Raw genomic sequence first — 20,704 nt, forward strand, 5'->3', positions numbered from 1 at the left:
AATTGATTCAGGTCTGCTTTTCACCTGAAAGTGACAAACTAAGACATTTTCATTATTATTATCACTGCTTAATCAACACACATCTCTCTCTCTGTTTTTGTGAACAGTCCTTTAGGCAGAAAATGAGATTGTAGTTGTTCTTGGCTGATCAACACAAAACCTTTTTCCTATGATTATTTTTCATCTACAATGTAAATTTTGTCTCTTTTTCACTCTTTTTTTTTTTTTTACAATAGCTGGTGACCTGCAGAATCACCGCTCTCACAATCAGAGGCAATTACTTTTACACAGCGCACAAAAACACTGTGACGTCAGACACATTCACACTCACTTTTTCATCTGTATAAATAAATCACATGGCTGATGATATGTGCCATGGTGATCCATAAGTATGATCACAAGTTTATTTAATTATTTTTCAACCCAATAAAACAAATAACAAAAACATGATGCTGATGCTATGAACACTCTACACACATGAGTCAAGATGCCGGAAAACTGCTCACGGAAACACTGCACACTCCAGTTATCATAGTTATCTTAGTTTCTTTTCCCTCTCTTTTATGAGTTCTTAGCCAGATCTCAATCTGATAATGTGTAGCTTGCTCATCAGCTCAGAAGAGACCGCAACGCAACCTCACAGTGGTTTCATATTCATGTCAGCTTCTCCATCATGTAGTTTTCAGCTGTTTCATACAGGGTTCAGCATATTAGTTGTTTTCATAGGTGTGCTCTATATCTCAACAATGGCTCATATTAGGATGACAGTTTTTCAAACAGGTCAAGTGCCTCTATACACATAATTAGTTTAAATATTTACCTATTTTACTTCATATGTCATTGTACTGAATTTGAGCAACCCTGAGCTTAATGCAGATTACTATTAACAACTGGTTAAATTAATGGTCTGGAGCACCGGCTGTTGTTGATCAGGGCAATCTAAAGAATCTGCGTTTTTTTGCTTTTTGTGGATTTCTCCACCTATTTGCACTGATTTTACCTGCTCCAGCTTGTTGTTTTTCTAACCATTTCTCATCAGGTGTTAATTTTAATTGTTTATTCTCCATTTTCAAAGATTTTGCTGGGCCGTCGCTGGCACGCTTGACTACAGAGTGGTTTACTGATATGGCCTTCAACTTCACCCTAACGGTGAAGCGGTATCAGTTTTATGAGATGAAACTCAACCGTTCTCCTTTGTCACCAGTACGTGAGCCTCAGCAAAGAAAACAAAAATGGAAGTAGTTCAGCAGCGTATTGTGCTGTAAAATCAACTTACTTCCAGACACACACACATATAGACATTTGCGCGCTAATTTGTCACGAAGTATTTCACGGCTACCTCTAAAACCAGTCTAAACACAGTTCCTTTTGGCGAACTTAAACCTAATTTAATTTCTCTGTCTCAACGTGTTTTCATTTGCTTAAACGTATTTTAATTTGTCACGAAGTAATTTCAGCTACCTCTAACACTAGTCTAAACACAGTTCCTTTTGGCGAATTTAAACCTATTTTATCACGTTACTTTAAACCTTTGCTGCCGTTTTATATACCAAAATAGTGTTTCTCACCCTCCGACGTCTCACTGGTGGTTCGGATCATCAGACTGAATCCCAGCGCCGTGGACCAGGCCACCGGCCCAGACCCGAATTCACGTCCTGGGGCTCTCTCCTCGTCTAAGAGGGCTGTGCACAGGCTTCGGTGCTGGCTCCCCACGGCGTCAGGAATCAGTGCTGGATCCTGGAACAGAGTCACAGATAACAGTTCTGATATTTTCTGATCCGGCTACGAAGGACCAAATAATGTTAAGAGATATATTCTAAAACACTTCTTCAGTAGAGAATCAGAGAAGAGAAACACACAGATTTTCTTGCTAGCAAGGGCAGCCTCCAGAACTCACACTCCAAGAGTGAGGCTCAGAGACTAAGCACTGAGTACTTCCCTGGTCTTTTATTTATACACTTCAGTGAGCGTTTGTTCCATACATTGAAATGTGGAGGTGTGCGTGTGTGTGTGTGTGTGTGTGTGTGGGGTCAGAGTGTGACGCCATAAATGACTTCCCTAAACCTGCTGGACTGGAAAGTTCAACAGTTCATCTAAACAAAAGGCACTTAGACTAAAACAGATATTACTACGTTAATTCTACCGTAAAACAATAAGACAAAGTACGACCTTTCCCATGCTCCTTGGTGAACGCCAGTACACCCTGGAATGTTACAAACCTCCTAGGATGAGACATTCTTTCAATATGCCACCAACTATATACTTCTAAACACAAATGATTACGTGCAGTATTCTACCATATACAAACTTATATCATTAAAATATTATACTGACTACTAAGTACAATTTTCCATTGACACTTCTTGATAAAAAAGGGAGAAATATACTTGCCAACATATGCTATTCTACATGCTTTTAAACCATTTAAAATTACAATTCATAGTTTTATATGTGAATTATATAATGTTAAGTTACTATTAAACAAATGACTGACTAAGTATTTTAGACTTTAGTTTACTTCAGCCATATTCCATATAAATCAGGTATCATACAAAAATAAAAATAGCTTCAAATACAGTCATGACAATAAAAGAATATGACTTTAAGGACTTAACAACATTACTTCAGTTATACTACACCAACATCTCTGATACATCAGCACTAAGGGAATACTGAATGACCTGGTGGTTTTTGTCCATAAAACTACTCATCTAAGATTACCACAAAGTAACAGATCTCTCAGCAAAATTATGCAACATTTTAGCCACACTATTGCCCCGATCAAATCAGTGAGCTGGGATGTTTTACTCTAAACATGAACTACTGTTACAGCAACAGACATGGACTACTCATGTCCAACAACTCAATGTCCACTATGTGAAGGAGCCAAACACATGCCTTCTCCTCTCGTTAACTGAGATAAACTGCTGGCATATTTGTTTTTCATCTATACTGTCCAGTCTCTCCTGGTGGACATGGTAACACGTTATTCATAGTTACATACAATTTTAGACTGATGTGGGCTGTTGGATTATAATGTTATTTTATGCCATGTTAGACCCCTAATTAAAGATTGTGAATTATTATGTAGTTTTAGTTTGCATTATTCTCCTGAATTAGAAGAAGGTGATAACTATTACATTTGGTAAACTGATTTGCATTATATTAGACTGTTGATTTATTGTGAATGAATGATATTGTTTTATGATGCATTATACTGCTGAGTTATAAGAAATACTGTTCCAGAAAGTCATCTCCTTATTTGTCTGGTTAGAAGAGAACAGAGCATACTGCCCCATCTCAGCAGGAGCAGATGAACAGGGAGCCAAGGTCGTAGCTTAGGCGCTGTGTGAGAGAAAGAATGTGAATGTTTAGGCTTTTATGATTAGGTGGGGGCCACTAGAGGCTATAAGAGTTTGATCAAGGCTCCACCATTTTGAGATCTGATGCTGTCTGCTGTATGGTGTCCATCTCCCACGCGTGTGTTCATTAAATCATCGTTTGACTTGACCCGGCCGGACCAGTGTTGTTATTTTGGTTTTTCCTCCTGTATCCATCCCCAATATTTGAATCCGTAACAGTTTTGGGGGCTCGTCCTGTGGTATTGGGGTGGAAGTTTTGGAGGCTTGGACGGTCCGAGGTGGTCAGACGGGCAGACATTATCTGGCAATCGAACTGAGTGGACAGGTGCCTTTATGGGGGTTAAATGGGTTAAAGTCCCCATTAGTCATGGTTGGACCTGCCTCAGTCATACTCTTGTTTTAGTGTGTTGACTGTTGTTTCAAAGTATTATAAATTTTTCAGAGCGGCAGTTGGACTGCTGAGAAGCACAGTGCTCAGAGGTAACGCTTGCCAAGGCCAGGGACGCCTAGGCCTTGTCCTCTTTGAGGGATAGTCAATTGGTCACTGTGGAGCTTGGGGCACTCCAGAATAACTAGTGGTTGGACCACTTTACCGTTTGGAACGGTGTCTGTGCTTTTTTGGGCAGCAAAGGTTGGACCTTGGGTGTTGGACACTTTTAAATTGAGTTAGGGACTTTAGAGATGAGGCCAGAAACTGTTGGACAGATACTGGTTAATTGATCACAAAAAAGTTGGACTTTTTCGGTTGGACCGTTAACGTAAATTTGTCAAAATTGTTAGGCGCTAAAACTTTCAGGCCTGAGAGTGATTGTAAATATAAGACGTCTTTGTTATAGAATAATAGAGTTGGGTGTGAAATGGAGAGAAAGGCTGTGTGTGACGACAGCGCGCTGCAGCGCTGCGAGCTACTTTTAGACGGTGTGTGAACATGCAAATGAGGTGGCTGCTGTGAAGCGCACAGAGCACTTTCACTTCCTGTTTAGCGTGTTATTGAGTTTTATAATTATGATTTGCAAACAATGATACATGCCTGTAATTAAAACGCTGATTTTACTGATTATAATATTACAAATAAAGTTTTGAATGACTACGGTGAATGTTTAATGTTTGGCTGGGTTTTGATCTAAAAGAGACGGCTTTGCAGCTGCTGGGGGTGAGTAGCTGTGTGTCTGTGACCGGAAATCTGCATGCCCATAAAAGGCAACTGCCTGACTGTGTGAACTATGCACCAAGAGAGAGAGAGAGTAAAATCTAGGCAGATGAACCAAAGGGATGTTTTAAGAAAAATAGTAAATGAATGTTTTAGTCTCTTAATACAGGTGGATTTCTCTCAACCTGGACACCTGAGTACAGCGGATAGATTAACAGAATTGGGACGACAGACAGGCCAAGCTCTGGCTAAAAATTTTACAGCTTGACCTCTCACTTTGTCCCCACCCTGAAAAGAGGCTTAAAGGACATCTTCTCCTCCAGTTATCGGTTACCATCACTGGAAATTTTCAGGCAAGTTTTTTGCTGAATTGTTTTGGGCACCATGTGTCCCTGAATCACACAAGCAAGCTCTAATTCCTGGCTGAAGACATGGAATGTTGTTATTTAAGGTGGGAAATCAAAATTTGGGAAACAAAATTAAAAACACACACAACTAGAGAAATGCCTTGTTTGAGAAAAAAGTTAAAATAACCCACCCACAAACGCACACACACGCAATGAAGAAACAGCTTACACTCATGAACATGTGAAGATTTTCCAGCAAGGTTAAAGCAGCGAAACTTAACACACACCTGATGTTAAATGATAAAGTTTATCCACTACTAACAAATAAACTCTCTGGGTTGCAGGACAACAACTTGACTTCAAAAAGAAAGACACTGGTATGACTAACCAGTGATGAAACAACAAATTTAGTGGTTAAAAGAGTCAAATTGTGACATGTTTTCTGATGATTGATTAATACAAGTGATTACTGAATGAAAGAAAATTCCTTTTTTGGGCTATTAAACATGATCTTAAGAATTTTAACATGTACCTGTGTTGTCCTGTCAACTTGGTGGGTTATGACTTGATTATATAGTGAGAAAAAAAAAAAAAGGGGGGGGGGGGGGGGGGGGGGGGGGGGGGGGGGGGGGGGGGGGGGGGGGGGAGAAAGCTGACACAGGGCCTGGCCCCTCTCTGAATAACACAGCCAAAACAACATCATTTTCCTGTTTGTCTGCTTTTGTTTTGTTTTTGTTTTTTCTCTTTATGCTTGTGTGATCCAGGGAAGGACGGATGTTGTTTTACTTTGCTATGTTTTAATGTGAAGTGTGCTTATTTATTTTTTTATATTGCATGTTTTGGTTGTGTCTTGTGGAGTGTTTTTTATTTATGCTGCATGTTTTGGTTGCATCCGTCAATTCGTCCTGGAGAGACTCCGCCCTTTTCCCCCTTTTTACTAATTTGACACACCTGAGAGGAACGGGAGTGGTAATTTATAGAGTGCTCAGTGACACATAAGGCTGGTGGAGCTTGGCGTTCGAGAGGGGAGGATACAGCGCCGGCAACCAGAGACGCAGAGCGAGCGGTCCGACTGCTGCAGCAACAGGAGGCTAGAGTACGCGTCTGCAGGGAATTGGAGGCGACGAGACGGGCCGGTGCCGATTGGCAATTACAAAGAAGCAGCGGGCAGAGTTAAGAGCTCTGCCCACCCGGGGTAAGTCTCTTGACTTTCCCCTTTTAATGAATGAAAGCTGCCTAAAAGAGTAGTAACTGCCGCTGCCTCCCTTCTCTAGCACACCGGGGCGCAGAACGTGGAGAGGAAGGCGAGGACGCCGCCGGGTTCCCCTCCTGCACAGCTCCACTGGATTTTTAATTCTTAGTGACTCTTATATTGTGGCGGACGCCACTGGATTTTTAATGTTGTGTTTTATTGATTTTTATTGTGTTGTCCCCTGGCCAGGGTTGTTTTAATTCATTTTACATTTTTAACTATTTAAATATAATAAATTATATTTTAATTATACAGTTTTAAATTCGTGTGCTTTCCCTTGGCGGCTCCACTGCTCTGTCCGTTTGGAGGAAGGTTTCCCTCCTTTAAACAAACACTGTGAAAAACATCACCTTCGCTCCGTTACACTTGATTACAGGCTGATTTGTCGACCCGGAAAGCCGAGGCTGACCTGGACTCCTGCTCTCCCCTCTACCATCTTGGCTCTCCCCTCTACCATCTTTGATGTGACCCTGACCAAATGCTACAGCAGCTGGACCCACAACAACAACCTGAAAATGTCAACAGTGCTGCAGGAAAACGATCTCATGCAGCGGAGACGGAGAACGTTAAATCCAAGGCCCGTTTCACTACACGGGGGAGATTTCCAGACGGCTTCAGCTGACAGAGCTGTGACGAGACGCCTATTAAGCCCGGATGAAAAGTGAGGCCGAGCAAAAGAATGCTGACCTTAACAACTCTGCATTAAAACTGTGCAGGACAGTGACGGACCAACACGGATGATCGGGCAGCAAAAAGGGCGTGCCAGAGACAGGAGGAGTCAGGAGGCACCTGAGAATGGACAAAAGCACTAGAAGAACATAAGCTGAAGGCACAGGTGTCGGGGCTCGGCCAGGAGCTGACCTCTGAGAAGAGCCGGACAGCAGAGCTGCAGAAGGCTGTGGAAGCAAAGCAAGGAAAACGTCAATAAACGTCAATCTGACGTCTACGGAAAAGACTCTGAGGTTTCTGCCCTCAGTAAGAGCTCAAGGCATCAGAGCAGAAACTGAGCATGGCTCAGGAGGAGCTGGCTGCTAATCGAACCCATCAGTCAGGCTTAGAGTCCCAGATACAGGACTTGAAATCAGGCCGGAGTTTGCTGGAGCAGGAGGTCGCCAAACCTGACGAGAGGCTCCAACACCAGGAGCAAACCCTGAAGGAACTACAGAAGCAAAAGGGTCAAGTTAAGGAGGAGCTGGACAAGGAGAAGATGCAGGACACTGGAGAAAAGGACTGCCTCAATTGGGGCCAGAACCAGTATGGACAGAACTTTGGGCGGCAGCACCAATGGACGCAAACGGACTGAAAAGGAGGAGGGCAGGACCCCAGGGCACGCTTCAGGCCGTGATTTACCCAGAACACCAGAACAGGAAAGTGATGAACACAAACACACACACAAACACACACAAGCACACACATCTACATACACTGACTCAGAAGAGAAAGAGAAACACACATATGAACAGTGTTGGGGAGTAACGGAATACATGTACCGCCGTTACGTATTTAAAATACAAAATATGAGTAACTGTATTCCGTTACAGTTACTGTTTAAAAAGGTGGTATTTAGAATACAGTTACTTTGTTGAAATAAATGGATTACACGGCGGTACTTCCCTGTTTCATATTGTCGCGGGTCAGGCCTGTTTGGGTTTTGTTTGACAGCTACGTTCTGTTGTTCCAGGCGGCAGCGTTACGGTTGCCATGGTTACAGGGTGACGCTCTCTCTCTGCGTGTTTCCTGGGTGAGAGAGGCCTTTTTGTTGTTGTTTTGCTAAGCTAATAGGCAGAATGCTACAGGTATAGCTCTAAAGAATGTAGCATCATAGGCAGTGTAGTCCGTGCTGCAGGGAGAATGGACTGCCATACTCGTTATGTGTCTGTGAGTGAGGGAGGGAGAAAAAGGAAAAGTAGAGGAAAAGGAAAAAACGGGAACTGGAATCATGTAAATATAATAATAACCACTGCAGCCAAGAAGAGAGCCTGAAGAGCCCAGTTGTAAGTAAGCTATTAAGACTCGACTGTACACTGTGTTCGTGTTTTCCTCTGAAACAATAAGTCCCGTTGGAGCAGCCTTTCAACGCCTCTCTCTGTCTCTCGCTAGCAAAGTTGACCCAGACAACAAAGTAAAGCTAGTTTTCGGCTACGAGCCCGACACAGAACCCACCGTATTAGCCAGAGGTCCCTTTACTACGGTTCGGAGCCGCGGACCTTCAGTAACAGTAATAAATCACAGCAATAGTACATTCATGTAGTTGTAAACAGCATGATAATATATTAAGTAATCCAAAGTATTCAGAATACGTTACTCTCATTGAGTAACGTAACGGAATACGTTACAGAATACATTTTGGGACATGTATTCTGTATTCTGTAATGGAATACATTTTAAAAGTAACCTTCCCAACACTGCATATGAACACATATGCACTCGTTGATTGACTGAGAAATGACACACACACACGCACACAAATTGAAATGCTGATTCAATTCACTGAGAAGTGATCCACACACACACATATACACACGCTTGTGCAATGAAGAGTGATACACACACACGCTGATGCAATGAAGAATGCTTTACTAACAAATGCTATGCTGATATGCAAAATGCCGCACACAAACGTCCAAATACAGAATCTGTTACAACAACAAGAAGCCATTGATTGTTTATTGGTTAAATGCATTTCATGTCACCCAGAGGGCATTTGTGTAGATTTAGGGGACAGGGTCTAAAGCAGTTTGGTTATGAAAACAATGTCTGTGAGTGATGTCTGTTTATGGCTCAAGGCCTCGACTGAATTGTTTACTGTGCTTCACACAGCCTGATAAGGAGCAGTGGTACAGAGTGAAAATGATGAATTAACGGTGTGAGCCCTATTTCGGAGCGCCACATTTTTGCGATTGGGATTTCATTGAAGGAGGAACACACTGAAAGAAAAAAAATAATAAAGAAAAGGGGGCCAGCCCTTGGATTTACGAACTGTGTCCGCCCATGTCTGGCAACAACGGTGAACCGCAGCTGTGTCCTTCCTCTGTGGAGCTAAGAAAAAAATCCCGCTACGAACAAAAATTCTTCCGGTCCATTTTCCGATTTTCCAGCATCAGCATCAGACGATGCACAAGAGACGTGAAAGAGACGTGAAAAGAGAGTGCAGGAAGTGTGGAGTGGCTGGAAGACAGCAGCAAGAGTGAAAGGAAAGATTTACAAGGTGGTAATAAGATTTGCTATGATGTATGGCAGTGGTGGGGGAACTCTAGGCCTCAAGGGCTGGTGTCTTGCAGGTTTTTTTGATGTGTCCTTAATCCAACACACATCCAACATGTCTTGAAGTTCTCCAGAGGCCTGGTAATGAACTAATCATTTGACTCGGGTGTGTTGACCCAGGGTGATATCTAAAACCTGCAGGACACCAGCCCTTGAGGCCCAGTTTCCCCATCCCTGGTGTATGGTTTGGAAGCAGTGGCAAGAACAAGAAACAGGAGCTGGATGGCAAAGTTGAAGATGCAAAGTGTTTGTAAGGAGTGGTCACTCCTCCAAAAAAAGCTTTGCTGCATAGAGACAGATGAGCTGACAGAAGAAAGGTTTGCATGCCTCCCTGAAGCTGATCACATGACATCACCTTATATATTCATAGAGAGCTACTTTATTTGTCTTTAGTGGCTTTCTTAAATAAAATACACTTCATTACACATTGAATATTTTATTTGGTGACTTTGAGGAAATGTATTTGTATTTCCAAAAAACAAAGACTTCACTTGTCAGTTAATAATTAAAGTTGTATCCTTACTGCAGTTTTTCAGTATTAAACTTCAGTAATATTGAAGTTTAATACTAGAGAACAGACAATGTATTTTCAAACAGAGGACTGACATCAAGGTTCTTACAGTTAGCTGGTATTTTGATCTATATAACATAATAACGTTTTCATTTCAGATGACAGAAAGCCTGAATCGCCTGGGTGCCCTAGAATGCACCTGGATCCTGCTAATCCTGGTTTATGATTAACCTTGGTGCTTCTAGTACAGAAAAGAAAAACACCTTTGCAGAGGTGCAAGTGAGAAAGTTCCAGCTCTCTTTATGCATAAAACAATAAAGACAAGAGTATTTGGTGACCTCATAAGGTGAACACAGGTGGAGAAAAAAGTAGACATTAATTTACTTGCATAAATAAACACAGTAAACACACTACAATGTGTCCATGTTTGATTTTATTTATTAATTCAAAACACAATCACAAACCTGGATAGAGCCCTTTTGTCCACTTCTGACAAGTAAAGCAAAGTGTATCTCCTGTCATTTACTAAAGTTTTATTATAAGGAATCTAATAAATTATGTTTGCATAAACTGAAACAAAATCATTACATAATTCTAAATATTAGGAGAACAGCGGTCCTTTAGAAAATGCAAATATATCATTATTTTGTGTTTAATGTAATGTTTCAATGATTTAGTGTTCTCCCCTATTGAGGAAATGAACTATTCTGCATCTGAATCACACATTATATTTGTGGTCTTTTTATTCTATAGAAAGACAAAAAACACACAAGCAACTACATAGCATGTGTCCTGATTGTGGTTTAAAACAGATGATTTGAACTAGACTTTGATTTGTGCTTATTAATCATTGCAAAATAGTTGCAATGTCCAGGAAATGCATTTATGTATGGATATTTCCTCTATGGAAAATAAAGCTATTACATATTTGGTGTACTTTTTATCTTGCTTACTTCATCCACATCTGCAAGTTTTCCCATTTTTAATCAATTCCTTCCTCAGTCACACTCACTAAGGGTTGTATCACTAATCCCACGCCACACTGACCCACTTTTCAATAACTTCCTGCTACTTTGCCTGCCATTTGTATTTGTTCTATTGTACCTGCTTTGCTTATCAAATTTTATCCAAGCACCTGCCCAACTACTGCTTGCCTGTAGCGATTAAGTCACGTGTGATCTACCTGTTGTTTTTATGGTATGCCAGGGTTGACCGTGCATAACTGTGTCTTATTTGTTCATAATACACTAAAATTGTTCAGTGCTCTTATTCTTTGATTTTTTTAATTGTTGGCATTGATTCAGTTTATCCATATTCTTATTTTAAAATCACAACAAAAACATAATTTTACTTGCATTAATATTACCAACAACTCCACCAGTAAAAGTTCCCTTGGCAACATGTTAGCAATGACTAATGTATAATGTAATGTGTCAACCTTTAAACCCAGATAAGGAGAGGAACTCCAGATTACAACAAAATTATGCCACAAGCCCTCTTTTTTCCCCATATTCAGCACTGTGGTTTTTAGTGCCAACAGACAACCACTATGATTACTCAGTGTCACCAGATAAGACACAGATAAGATTTGTCTTTTATCTTATCTGACTAAAGAGCAGTCAGAAAAGATAAAAGACTTATCTGATTGTTTTTTAGAAGAAAAGAAAAAAAGCTAAAAGAAAAGTCTTTATCTTTAAATTTCTTATATTACAGGGAATTCATGGGCTAACAGAATCCCAGTAGTGAGTGATGAGTCTATCTGCTTCTCTCCACCCAGTGATAATTGCTCCGTGGACGGTGGAGTAAAAGCAAGGATGGGTTGCCTCTCCAGCAAACAACACCTGCAGGGGCTGAAACACACAAGCAGTAAAAGTGAGAAACATTTTTCAAGGTTATATTATGTCACTTTCTGTCTAACTATAAAGTAACAGAAGTCAGTACTTCCCTGGGCAATATGACTCACTTGATTTACTAATAGTTCATCTGCTGCACACCATGCCAAGATATGTCACATTTTCTACTAGCAATTCTTATCAAACTGTGTTGTGATTTGGCGCTATATAAATAAAATTGAATTGAATTGAACTGTGTTATCACTGGCATTTTTATAGATTGAATAAACAAATGTGAACAAATGATGCATTTTTTCCAACAGGCTGCTAGTAACAAAGCGCTAAAGGATGCCATTTAAAATGGATTTTAACGGACAAAACACTCCTCTGAAAATGGTCAGGTACAAGGACTGGACTGAACATTTTTAAAGACATTCAAAAAGGCCTGGAGAACTCTTACTCAAGACCACTTTAGAAAAATGACATGAAAGTGTGGCTCCTTGGAAGCAAAATATTAGCGGTGGCTCAAGACGTTCTGTACCTGTGACAGAGTTTCCTGTGAAGGCAGAGGTTCCATCATGTTCTTCAGGTCCTTGGCTGTACAGCCTATGGCTGGATGACAGTAGGAACCGTATGTCCAGGGATCAGTGAACCACCGGGAACACAGGATTCTCTTTGGTGTGATCGTACCGTTTCCTACAGACAAATATGAAATAACCAAGGCTCAACCACTTCAGAAAATATATATAAAAAAAACTGATATAAATAAATTACTTTTACTACCTATTAAAGCCTTCCCTCTATGTATGACAGCTTTCTAGGACTTGAATACTGTATATCAGTAACTATTTGCTAGCTCATTTCAGCAGGCAGTGCCTTATAGCAGCACACCTGAGCAGGCCAGTCCCAGTATATAAAGACACCTTGACTGAACCATGGCTGTCTCTCTTTGTCTGTCACTCATTATGTTCACTTTGTTCTTCAGTTATGGCTGTTGTATTATTTAACTTGTGTTTAAGTTTCTTTACCTTATTTCATTAAACATATCTTACAGCCTTTAAAAGCCTGTGTGGGGTCTCCCACTTGCTTGTCACGTCCTTTGAGCCGGGTTGTGACACCCCAAACATTCTGGTTTATTAAAAAGCAGCAGCTGGATCAATTATGGATCAGTTATCTGAGAAGAATATTTCTTGCAGAAAAGCCTCAAGCTACTTTTAGATGCTCCCCTTTCCAAAAACATGTTACCACATTAGGCAGCTCTGTATATTTGATTTGACAGATTATTATGGGTGCCCTTCCTGACGTAGTGTCCAGGCGATTTGTGTGTTTTCTCGGGCACAAACCAGGTAGCTTCTACCTTAATGGTGCCCATTCAATACCTATTCAATACTCGGTCTAACATGTACATTTCTGCACTAGAAGGTTTCAATCGAGGAAAATAGCGGCATAGTTTTCTACAATCAATTGTCATCTGCACAGTGGCCTGTTTTGGGCATGTCAACATCAGAAGATAAACTCTGAAATCTGACCTGGTTTCATAAATCTATACTGAACTATTTTCCCAATACTAATATGTTATATATAAGTAAGAGTGTGATGACTATCAGCTTTTTAAAATATAAATACAATTTGTGCAAACATCATATTAGCAGTTTCAACCACAAACTCAGTCTTATTGCTGTAAGACAAAGATATTTAGGTAATAGTCATACACGTTTGCTGCTCGATTTAATGCCATTATATCTGCATATATACTCTGTATTACCTGAACTTGTTTTATTCCTATAACAATGAGATGTTTTATAGATTTCTAACGAAAAATTTAACTGTTGTGATGCTTGTGCATACAGAGAAGTTTTCTTAGGTATAACAACCTTTCATTTTAATTATTAGTCTCTTTGATATTTATTTTTTATCTTTAATTATGTTATAGAGGAAAGAGCTATAAGGGTTAGATCAGATATAAAACTTACCTGTGAATGTACGGACGAGCTTTGTGATTGACTCTCTCACTTCCTCCTCAGGAAGTGTCTCCATATACTCTGCCTCATGGCCACAAATCCAGCCACAGAGAACATGGCTACCCCTGAGAGTTTGTGTTAATCAACAAGAGAAGTCTGAATGCTGGTTTGAATTGCAAAGGAAACTTTATAGGAGGGAAAAATCATTAATGGTTCCTCAGATTAACATGTCACTTACGTTTCAGAAGGTTTATGCACAGTGAATGTCACCAACTTCCTTATCCAGGATTCACTCACATCTGACACCTGGTCTGACACAGTCTCCTGAAAACACAAAAGGGTTTATGTCCTCTCTGATCTCTGGCTCTAAAACACAAGTTCACACAATGTCTCTATTGTTTTACCATTACTAGGCAACATTTCTGAGATATTTTATTGCATTATATACATAAAAACAAAGAAAAAGGCTCATATCTTTAATATTGTGCAAGAAAGTTTAAAAATATCTGTCAACCTGTTATTAAGACAGGTTCGGTACATATGAAACTATTCTGGCTGCTGCATTACAAACCTCGTCTTCCCACACGAGGTAGATGATTTCACAATCAGCATCCCACCACGGCGATTCAAACTCCACAAATATTTTGTCACATGTTCCAAATCCTAGCGTCTCGATCGACTTCAGCTTGTGGGCCGGGAGAGGAGGGTAGAACAGAGTGGAGTGGTGCTTCTTCAGATATCCTGACAAAAAGAAAACATATTAAAAAATTGCATAAACTGCAGCAGAGGGTTAAATCTAACTTGGTCTGTATTCCATTGTGACACTACCAAAACCCCGCCATTAAGATTAAGCTCTGACATTGGTCGTAACACGTAATTTACAATTAATCAATTTCATGCAGAGATATGAAAAAGAGGATGAAGTATATGAAAAGAAGTTCACCTAAAGGCACAGTGACAATAACGTGATCAGCAGCAATCCTCTCGCCATCCTCACACTCAACCGTCACAGGACTTAAGCCACACTCTGTGTTGCTCCAGTGGACACAGCTCACAGGGCAGTTGTAGGTCACCAAATCAGAGGGGAGTTCAGACATCAAGTTCTCGATTAGGCGCTCAAATCCTCTGCAAGATAAGATACATTAAGATGACCACAATGCAGCATCTGTAGTACATTTGTATTTTATATTTGATGTGATAATCATAGCTGTTGACAATAACAAAGTGATGATGAGTGTCCATGAAGTGTGCAAAAACTTGACTCACTGCTTACTATTGAGGTTCATTAGATTAGAGCAGTGGTTTCCCAAACCTTTTTTGCTAGGCCCCCATTTGTTTTACAAGAAAAATGTTCGCCCCCACCCCGCCCCCCCGCACGCGTGCACGCACACAAACACATCCTCCAACCACACACACCCTTATTTTGCTCAATTGCGGTTTATTTCACATCTCAAACATTTAGTAAACAATTAAAAATGACAGGTAGTAATAAAATAAACTACTAACTCTTTTACACTACGGTCACACCTACACGGGTATTTATGAAAACACAGCTGTTTCGTCCACACCGGCGTTTCCAATCACCGAAAACTGAGATTTTTTAAAACTCCTTCTTTGCGTTTGAGAAATACAGAGTTCGTCATGCAACTTCAAAGGTATGTGTCTTTTTTTTTCACGTCATGCTGTGCGCCACGTTATTGTTTACATGAGCTGAATTACAGAATGGCGGATAGAGACGAAATACTGTTACTGTTAATCTGACTATCTTCAGTTTTTACAGGCTTACATACACATGCAGCTACTGTCCCTCCATTTAAGAACGGTGTTTGTATTTTACATGTAGTTGTTTTTTTCCTGTGTAATAATATTCAACATTGCTATCAATACATTTTTCAAAAATGCCTCTCTGTGCAAAAGGGGTTCAAAAACATAAACAGCTGTGGGATACTGTTTGTCCATGATTTGAACCGGGAACAAATCGTGGCAGGATCAGCCTGATATTATTTGTATCCCACTGTAACTTTACTGTATAAAGAGCTAACATCTCCAACATGTCAGCAGTAGTTAGTCATGAAAAGAAGTGTTTGTGAACTAAAAATCAAGAATGTGGGAAAAGGGGTGGGCGATATAAACGATATACGATAGAAATGATATAAATTTGGCCAACAATAGAGATTTTGACTATATCGCTCTATCGCGTTAGCGCATGTTGATGATGTCATCAAGCTGCGCCTGTTTTGGTCGAACGGAACGCAGCGGCTACAACCATTATCATCCTCAAAATATGCCGGGCGACAGTCATAGCAAAGAGATGAAGCACTTTTGAAATATGGGGAAAGCCAAAAACTGCGCTTCCTCCACTTCCAGAACATTGATTCATTAATGACTTTTATCGAGTGGAAAAAAGTTGCCGTTTATCCTCCAGCTTCACTGTGCTAATGTTATGCTAACATAGCTGTGTCGCTAGCAATCGCATAGCACAACATTATATACCAGGTAGTCCAACTTCAGTAACCCTGCAAACGCCACTGCTGTTTAGTTTTCTCTCTTCATTTATGTCAGAAGTGGTAGCAGAGCTGTACGTTTTAATTAGTTTCAAAAATCTCTCAGTCAGAACATGGTATGTCATGTTTAGGTGGAAACTAGCGAGCTAACCTCCTGCTAACTTCTAACTCCATTAAACTTAATAACTTCTATTTTCATGGATGCCTGGATGTTAAACTTAATTGTATCACCTGGTAAAGCAGCAACGCTGATGATTTTAATAAGATGAAAGAATTTAGACCATTTTTTACTCTGTGTTCGTTTGACTTTGAGATCTGGAGGGAGGAGTTTTGGACCCAGATTACTCCGCGAAGCTCCTCACTACGGCAGCCGTAATGCTCTGACAATCCATCAAGCAGTGCGGCTTACCAAAGTTGTAGTAAAAACATTTTTAACAGATTTCTGTACGCCCAAATCGGTTCGGGGTCAGTAAGCACAACCAGAATTCATACATAAGGCACACTCTCGATTTTTGAGAAAATTAAAGGATTTTAAGTGTGCCTTATAGTGTGGAAAATACCTTATACAGAAGAAAATAATATATCGCCCAGCCCTATGTGGGATACTGTTTGTCCGTGATTTGAACAGCCCAGCGCTGCTCCCAACTCAGGGAAAACCAATTCTGCAGGGGAGACCTACCTTGGCACTTGTGCAGGTGAAGCCAAAGGGAAGACATGCTTCATCATATTTTCTAGTCTTTGGCTTAGAATGAAGTTGGTTTGGAAACATATTCAGCTATGCTTAATCTCCTGCTTTGCCTTTCTGTGGCTGCCCAGTGCTAGCAGGGTCCAAGCGTTCTGTCCCCCCCCCCCCCCCCCCCCCCCTTTTCATACCGCGCCCCCCCCTGCAATGGCTTCTGCGCCGCCACTAGGGGGCGGGCCCCACACTTTGGGGAAGGTCTGGATTAGAGCATTAGAGAATAGAATAGCATAAAGAAAATTATAATTTAATTCAAAAGTGTGACCTGCATATATATTATTTTATTCCAAACACCTAAAGTGAAACCTAATCACACAGCCTAATAATTTAAGATACTGGATTTCTGATTTTTCATGGCCTAAGTCATAATCATCAAAATTAAAATAAAAAATGCTTGAAATCTATCACTTTACACGTATGTTAAAATATACATAGCGAGAGAGAGAGAGAGAGAGAATATATGAGTGCCTTCTTTCTTGTGTTATAAAATTTTTATACTATCCACAGTCAGAGTTACGTCCTCTCAAAAAGTCTCGTTTGTGAACTCAGAGAAAACAACAAGAATATTATACAACCTTAAAGTTGTTTTAGCCTGTGCTCCTGGTGATTTCATAGTCTTTCAAGACTTAGTCGTGGGTAAGTGATTCTCTATATGAATTAAGGTGCAGCGAATGGAAATCAGGCCCATGACCTTTAATATGGCAGAGTGCCAATATGTCTAAGAGTTAGCTCATGTCCATGGATCCTGTCTGGCTACTTTAAATATAATCTGTAGTGAATAACTAACAATTATAAAGATTAACTGGGTGAAACTGGAGCAGTCAAGAGCATCTTCTATTTATTTAGTACGTACTTACAGACATCAAGGTGCCTGTATTTCATTGTCTTAGTCTTTATTGTGGATAAATTAGCTTTGTTCTTGTAAAACTAGACAATAAATGAATAAATAATAATTAGCTAATTGCTATAATAAAAACCACAGAAGGTTCTCACACAGGCTGATCAGAGGATTAAATGGTAAATGGCCTGTATTTGTATAGCGCTTTACACATCCAGTCATCCACCCATTCACACACACATTCACACACTGGTGATAGCAAGCTACATTGTAGCCACAGCCACCCTGGGGCACACTGACAGAGGCGAGGCTGCCGGGACACTGGCGCCACCGGGCCCTCTGTCCACCACCAGTAGGCAACGGGTGAAGTGTCTTGCCCAAGGACACAACGACCGAGACTGTCCAAGCCGGGGATCGAACCAGCAACCTTCCGATTACAAGGTGAAGCCCCAACTCTTGAGCCACGATCGCCCAACCAATAACCAATAATAAAAGAAACAATCTAAAGGACTAAGGATCTAAATCACTGCCACTTTAATTACTCAGTATTAATCAATGCAGCTTTACTCTTTGACAGCACTTGGTGGTGAAGGCATAAACTTAAATGCTACAGTTGAGCAAATGACAAGTAAATGAATGGCATTTATGTTAACAACCCTTTATGCATACAATGATGCACAAACCTTGGAAGCGTGCAGTCCACGCCACGTAGGCTCTTATGCATAGAAACCCCTGCCAGGTCTATGTCATCCATGCTATGAGTGGCATTTCCACAGCACTCAAACTTCAGCATAGTACTGAAGGCAGAGAGAAGCAGCTGCCTAGTGGTTTCATCCTCATCTTTCCACCTTCCTGCTGCTTGGTTCTGCGCCTGCACAAAATGCCAAATTTCAACAAAACAGATTTTTTTTTACAGCTTTTTATATCATCAGCAACACGCATAATTCAAAACAATGTACCTTTGTTCGCATGAAATGTCCTACACTCTTCCAGGATGTGTTTTTGAGATTTTGAAATTGTGAAGTGTTATCCAAAATCTCACGAAACAGCTCCTCAGCTGGTTCCATGCTTTCTGCACTCAGCCTCTGACCTTTGGGACAGAATTTAAAGTTGTAATAACAATCACAGCTTACAAGCACGCTATTAATATACACAATGATGTGATGTGCTGAAGTACACTTGTGTTACTATGTCTGGTCACCTGAACTGCTGAACCAGTTGGGGACCAAGGGAGGATGTTCATCCACGTCTACGGCCTGGTTCTTTGGAGTGAGCGCTTCTGGAGGCAGAGGTCATAGTCACGAGCCAGACAAAACAATGGGTTCTCCTCAGATGGGCCATGGATGTAAGACGCACCAATCTCTGTAATAGTGTTACCTGTCAAAGAAAAACAAGTCTTTGTGTACATTTACTTGCACAATGACAGTAAACTGGGAGGCCATTGTACTAGTAGATCAGGTTTCACAGAACTCTTTGTAATTCTGAGAAAAACTAAACACACCCCATGAGTCAACAGCTGGAAGAACCACCTATAGCAGCAATAACTATAAGTTATTCTTTACTGCATGACTTTAGTAGTCTCTCACGTCTTTGTAGAGGAACTTTGGCCAACTCTTCTTTATAATGTTGCTTCAGTTTATTGAGGTTGGTGGGCATTCATTAAAGCAGAGCTCTGTTAAGGTCCCACATCCAATCGTGTTGAGGCCTGAAATTTGACTGAGACATTGCAGCACCTCAATTCTTTTCTTTTTCAGCTATTCTGCTTTAGTGCTTGGGATCACGATCCTGTTGTCTGACCTACTTTGGACCAAGCTTTAGCTTGTCAGACAGACACTCACATTTGACTTTAGAATACGTTGCATACAAAGATCGACTCAACGACTGCAAGGTGCCCGGGTCACACGCCTACAGCAGACTGCCAAAAACCTTTTTTTGTGGTGAGGTTCATCCAGACTTTCACAGCACCTGGTTGCTGAGATGCACTTAGTTTTTCACGGTACTGCATAGTGTCCTGTAAAAACTTTAATGTGAGGTGTCTGTATGCACTGGCATCATTTTTGTGTTGTTTCACCATTCGGAAAACATCAGAAAGCTGCACAAACAGTCCAAGCACTGAAACTGAGAATAAGTACAACAGAAGATGCTGACAGCAGCAGGTGATTAAAAGAGGACAAGAACATGCTGGATCGCTTATCCTCCTAGATTGTCTGCAATAAGATGCTCACACTTAGAAATTAATGTTGTTCTTACTAAGGGTTTAATTTAGTTGGTTTCTGATTTTCTGACAGTGTAAAGACGAAACTGACTAAAACAGAAAATACATATAAACTTACCCAGAGTTGCTGTTTTTATTCGTCCCCCGCTTCTTCCAGTTGCCTCAAGTATCCGCACATGACCATATCCAGCTTTGACAAGCCGGTGAGCCGCTGCTATACCCGATACTCCACATCCTATTATAACTATCTTTGGGTCCGCACTCGTCGCCATCCTTGGTTCGCATCAACTGTAGGACTGTCACTCTCACAGCTTTCTCTCAACTTCACCTCGGGGCATGTATGAAATAAGATACAGTGTGACTCGAGCATACATTGGAGTGCGACTTATATATCGGTGTACCAAGGGCGTAGATTTCGTTTTGACATTGGTGGGACCAGTGTTGGTCAAGTTACTTGAAAAAAGTAATCAGTAATTAATTACTGATTACTTCCCCAAAAAAGTAATCCCGTTACTTACTGATTACTTATTTTCAAAAGTAATTAATTACTTAGTTACTTTTTAAAAACATGATTTACAACCTTTACAACTTTCAGCCCAATTCTACTTTTTCTGCATAATCATCATACAAAATGTAATCAAATGGAAGTCTCTTTTAAAACTTGTTTTATTCGTTTTAATCTTTTAACTTTATGCATGAAGCAAATTTTAATTATATGCACCATTCTCT

The 20,704-nt window shown here is 40.5% G+C and overlaps 1 long non-coding RNA gene and 1 pseudogene across 1 annotated transcript in view; both read right to left on the bottom strand.

The window, feature by feature from the left end:
* The window catches only part of LOC146505320 (uncharacterized), a 61,892-nt gene that overhangs the window by 22,113 nt on the left and 19,075 nt on the right, over positions 1-20,704 (bottom strand). The window lies entirely within an intron of this gene.
* On the bottom strand, positions 10,576-20,257 carry LOC146505322 (peroxisomal N(1)-acetyl-spermine/spermidine oxidase-like; annotated as a pseudogene).

The sequence above is a fragment of the Neolamprologus multifasciatus genome, chromosome 13 (genome assembly GCF_963576455.1).
Source record: "Neolamprologus multifasciatus chromosome 13, fNeoMul1.2, whole genome shotgun sequence".
Classification (NCBI taxonomy): Eukaryota; Metazoa; Chordata; class Actinopteri; order Cichliformes; family Cichlidae; genus Neolamprologus; species Neolamprologus multifasciatus.